At 38.1% G+C, this 5,881-nt stretch overlaps 1 pseudogene; it reads right to left on the reverse strand.

Moving 5' to 3' along the window:
- Positions 1–4,063: 4,063 nt before the first annotated feature.
- LOC117038415 (40S ribosomal protein S23-like) lies at positions 4,064–4,550 on the reverse strand (annotated as a pseudogene).
- Positions 4,551–5,881: the final 1,331 nt, after the last annotated feature.

Genomic DNA, 5,881 nt, shown 5'->3' on the forward strand with positions numbered 1-5,881 from the left:
TGTGTGTGCCAGATATTTTACATGTGTTTTCTCATTCACTCTCACAACAACACTGTAAGGAAGATATTATTTTTATTTTTACAGATTAGGAAACTGTGAAATGTTTAGAGAGATTAGATGGTTTTAATATTTATAGTTATACCAGAAGAAGTTCTGTGATTATATTGGGGTCGAAGAAGACATTCCTAAGTAAAATTAAAGTCCACAAGCTATTAGAAAAATAATTGCAGATGACTGCTATAAAATGTTTAATTCCTGAATGTTGAAAGATGCATAAAGACAGTTAAAGGATAAGTATCAGGTTAAGAGAAAATGCCCCATATATTTCAAGCAACATATAAATATACAAAATATACAAAGAGCACTCACAAATCAATAAGAAAAATTGCACATACCTAAGAGGAAAAAAATATATAAAAAATATAAATAGGCAACTTACAGAAATGGAGCTATAAATGGTCAAAAAACATGAAAAGATGCTCCACATCTTTAGTAGTCATGGGAAAATCTTATTTTTATTATTTAAAAAGTTCAAATGTTTTAAATTTAGAAAATCAATTTTTAATTCCGAGAACTGTTATTGATTCTTTTCCACAGTAGCCTATTCTGTTTTAATGGGTGCAATGTTCTCTTAATTTCTCTTATGATAAAAATCATATGCTTTAAAAATTGTCTCCATTTCCTGTATTAATTATTTTGTCAGAGGTTAATCTAGTAAAATGAAATAACATAACAAAATGAAACAATTTGGTTTTATTCCAATGTTTGGCAGTTTTAAATTACCTGGTTATATTTGTAGAAAAGATCTATATTGGCTGATGTGTATTTGAAGATGTTTGATCTTCTGGCAGTGAATACAGATTCCTATTACAGGAGCCAGCTGTGATGATTAGCGGGGAAAGGAGGGCCAGGGGCATTGAGTGTAGTCAAATGAGCGTTTGTTTTTTTTTGTTTTTTGTTTTTCTTATTTAGTGTGGCTGGGTAGCTTGTCTTCTGTGTGGAACTGTTCTGTGTCCCTCAAAGTAGTTGTCACTTATAGGGGCTACTGCCTATCTTCTCTAACCCCAGTACTTACAGTGGGGGCCCACCTCATCAGAATTCTAATTTTCTTTGGCTATTTAAAAAAGTATTCATGGTTTTACCCCAGGGCGGAGGCTATGTGAGTGGCTCTGAGAGTTGCAAGCTGATGCATGTATTTCTCAGACCCTTAATTATGAGCCAGCTGCCTCTCTGACTCAGTTTTCTACTGACCCCATTTACTTCTGATCGGGGCTTATTCCCATTCTCTACTGGGAAATTTTGTTTAGAAGTCTCCTCTTTCACTTATGTGGGGTTTCTGGGTGCTTGCCTCCATTAGTTTTCTCCTACCTGGCTTAAATCTTCTAGAAATTCCATACTGTTCTGCTCTATTGGTACCCTTCCTGTCATGGATTTATTTGTATTGCTATATTTCATTATCTCAGTAGGACTTTTTGGGGGGAGTGGGGAAGAGAGGTGAATGTGTGAGGTTAGTCAGCCACCTTAAACTGAAAGTCTTTTAAGGACAGCAAGTCCTCATTTAACGTCATGGAGAGGTTCTCCGCAACTGCGACTTCAATTGAAACGATGTATAAGGAAACCAATTTTACCCCATGCTAACTGATATAAACAAGAGGTAAGTTCCCACAGCATATTTCTGGTCACAGAAACATCCCCAAACTTCTAAATAAAGACCCAAAATACTTCTAATATTAAACATTGGAATAAATGTGAGCTATACATACATTTAAGAAAGATGAATAAAAACAAGTAAGATAATGATTTCCAACCTGCTTCTTTCAGTTCAGGGTCGCGGTGGCGGAGCCTCTCCTGGCAGCTCAGGGAGCAACGCGGGACGCACCTTGGAGAGGCGTCCCTTCCATGGCGGGGCCACCCACACCCACACCCCACACACACCCACCCAGACTGGGACGATGGAGACGAAGTAGTTCCCTCACCTGCACGTTTTTGGGATGTGGGAGGAAACCGGCGTCCCCAGAAGAAACCCACGTAGACATGGGGAGAACTGCGCATACTCCACGCAGATTGTGGCCCCACGGATGTCGGATTTTTTTTTCTCCTCAACGTTTTCACCAGAGGACGTTGAACGGAAAGGACGTTAGTCAAGGACCTGCTGTAATGATTTGGGTCCATCTGTGGTAAGTGCTTTGAAGGAGAAATAGCATATGGTGTGAAAGTGTACACTAGAGAAACCTAACCTCGTGGGGGGACAGTTAAGGAAAAGCCTTCCGTAGAGATACATTTTGAAAGGTAGATGTCGCGGGGGAGGGGGGGGGCGACCTGCGGGGTCTCTGCTCCCACTCCCCACATAAGAACACAGGATGTAGTGAGGCCAAAAAGGAACACCCACGGAGCCATAGGTAGGGGAGGCACACCACTATATTCTCGCTGGCGGCTGGGTTGGAGACACAGGAAGCAGGAGCCACCTCACTCCCCCGCTTGCAGGCTCAGCCACCGTCTTCTTGCTAGCCCCCATTTTCTGCTAGTGTAGCCACAGCAGTTGTATTAGTGACCAATGGCTCACTGATTACAGCTGACGGCCAACTAGCCACAGCTGATGGCCAGCCAATCACAGTTGATGGCCATTTACTACCTGAGCCAGCACCTTTCCACGTGAGGCCGAGAGCCTGGAAACTGCACTCCTGGCTCTGTCCCCGCAGTAGACGTAAGTTTAAAGTTTGTGTTTACTCAGAAGCAGAGAAATAGCCTACGTGGCCCTTCAAGATTTCCTTCATATTCATGATTCACTCGTTTGCCAAGTTTATATTTGTAGTTGAGGATTTAGAAAAAAAAGTTAAGTAAAAATGAAAGAAAATAATAAATTCCTTTTCAAAATAGGGATACTTAAAAATCTGAAATTGCAACGGGCTGAGCTCAGCATTTCAGCCAGCACCTGTGTCATCACTTTATCAGACTTGCTCTACTTAGGCTTAAAGGAGTTACTCGAAGAATGAGAGCTTTTATTGGAGATTGAAAGGCTTATGGAGGGGTTACCTTCTAATGGAGAAGGAATGCTCACTTTTTATCTCGGCACTAATTATCTCCTTTATTTAATTCTCTAATTTCATGGGGGGAAGTCATTACAGAAATCGTTAATAAAATGCAAAAAAAACTAAATTGATCTTTTCTATGGAATTTAGCATTTATATTGCCTTTTTAAATTATAATTGGTAGTTATTTTAGTACCATGATCATACTTTGACCCTCAGCATTAGGATGAGAACTATTATTACTCATAATCTTGTTAGTAGGATAAACTAATGGCTGAATTATAGTGGGGTCAAAGAAGGGATTATTTTGTTACATCTGTTAAGTTTGAGTTTTAGAAACTTGTACTTAGAAGACTTTCTCTAGAATGCAGAGACCTCCATAAATGATCTGAGTCTTTAAGTTAAGGTTAACATAATAGTCATTTAAAGATACTTCACTTACCTTGTGAAAAATCCTCAAGTATGAGTATAAAATTCCAGAAAATCTACTTGAAATGCATTGGAAACACGGATTTGGTTAGCCTATAGATCAAAGTCTACCTCCTGTGTACATACATAGCAATGTTCACCAAAATACTAAAATTATAGTCATTTGCATATGATTAGCCATGAATTACTGCTCTTTATTAGCAGTTGAAAAGTTGTCATTTGAGAGAAACAATCAAAGGAACATATTAGCTTCTATTTCTCTAACTCTGTATCCTCTATACCTTAGGAAAATTATGTTCCCAGGAAGCCATATCCCTGGATTATGTCATCTTGACTTCCCCCAGAAAGAGCTTTTTTAAGATATAATGATTTAGTCTTTTAACTTTTTTTTTCTCTTTCAACTTTTATAGAAGTTTGCTTTAAGAAGAACATTTTTTGGGTCATTTGCAAAACCCTAAAATTAGGATATATATATATATAATTCAGTTTGTACCCTAATGTCCCTTAGGAAAGATTTATTTTGGTAGTGAAAGGAAATTTCTCTCTCTAATATACCTTTGCGAGTATATAAAAGTTCATTACTACCATGTGTGCATCATCAAAACTTATGATCTTGGTCTTTTCTTCTTGCCTTTACATAAGGCCAAGAGAGAGACGTAGGTTATTCTGACAACCTTAAAGTGGACTCCAGGAATGTCACCAGTAGCATAACCTTTGCAACCAAACCCAGCCACCAGAACTTCATTGTTTTCTTCTACCAAGTCCAAGCAACCATCATTGGGTAAGAAAGCTCTGAGCTTCATTGCTGGTTTTGATCAGCTGGACCCTGGCACACTTCCTGATGGCAGAATTTGGCTGTTTGGCTTCAACCCTGACTTTTTTCCCAGCAAAATTCCTTTTCCACATGAAGTGATCTTCATGGGCTTTCTTGTATTGCTTATCATGCCACTTTTGGTCTTGTTGGTGGCTGTGGAGCTTCCTGGCAGCACAAAGACCTTGACACTTGCCTACCCTGCTGGTGCTGCAGGCCCAAGACTCTTTTTTAACATTGTGGTAAAATACACATAACATAAAATTTACCACCTTAACCATTGTTTTCAGTGTGAAGTTCAGTGGTGTTAAGTGTATTCATATGGATTTACAACCGATCTCTAGAACCTTTCATCTTATAAAACTGGAACTCTATACGCATTGTGATGGTTAATTTTATGTCAACTCGTCCAGGCCACAGATATTTGGTCAAACTTTATTCTGGATGTTTCTGTGAGAGTGTTTTTGGATGAGATTTACATTTAAATTGGTAGATTTTTTATTAAAGCAGATAGTCCTCAGTAATGGAGTGGGAATCATCCAATCAGTTGATGGCCTGAATAGAATAAAAGATTGACCTGTCCCAAATGAGAGAATTATGTCAGCAGACAGCCTTCAGCACTGTCTCTTCCCTGGGTTACCAGCCATGCAGAATTTGGACTTGCCAGCCTCCATAATCACATGAGCCAATTCCTTCAAACAAATCTCTCTCTATGTATCTAAATATCTTACTAGTTCTGTTTCTCTGAAGAACCCTGATTAATACACCCATTAAACAACAACTTCTCTCATGACCCTTTCTCAGCCCCTGGCAACCACCATTCTACTTTTCTGTTTCTATGAATTTGACTCTTCATATAAGTGAAATCATACAGTATTTATCTGTTTATGACTGGCTTATTTCGCTTATCATAATATCCTCAAGATGCATCCATGTTTTATAGCACATGTCAGAATTTTCTTCCTTTTTAAGACTGAATAATATTCCATTGTGTGTCTATACCACATTTTGTTTGTCCATTCATCTGTCAGTGGTCACTTTGGTTTCCACTTTTTGGCTTTTTAATTTTTTGAGGAACCATCATATTGTTTTCCATAGTGGCTATACCATTTTACATTTCCACCATCAGTGTGCAAGGGTTCCAATTTCTCCACATCCTTGCCAACCGCTTGTTATTTCTAGCAGTAACAATTTTGCGGGAATACAAAATAATCTTCTATAAAGGTCATTTTTGTTATGGGATAGTATGTTACGTGTGTGTGTAGAGGGAATGATGATACAGACTCGATCCTGGAAAATATGTTAAGTGTGATACATACATAATTTAGGGTGAATCTATTAGGTTGGTGCAAAAGTAATTGTGGTTTTGCAATTATTTTTAACCTTTTCAACTGCAATTACTTTTGCACCAAACTAATACATGATATCAAAATAATTATTTAGAAGTGAAAAATGCTGTCAAGTAGTTATTTTGCCCTATAGTAGTAAATGATTGGAGTGGCAGGTTTTATTGTTTAGAATTTATGTACAAGCAACCTTAGTCAAGGTATTTTTCCACATAAAATGTACATAGATCATTATAATTGTCACCAAGTCATTTTGAGAGGCAAGC

The sequence above is a fragment of the Rhinolophus ferrumequinum genome, chromosome 18 (genome assembly GCF_004115265.2).
Source record: "Rhinolophus ferrumequinum isolate MPI-CBG mRhiFer1 chromosome 18, mRhiFer1_v1.p, whole genome shotgun sequence".
In the NCBI taxonomy this organism is placed as follows: Eukaryota; Metazoa; Chordata; class Mammalia; order Chiroptera; family Rhinolophidae; genus Rhinolophus; species Rhinolophus ferrumequinum.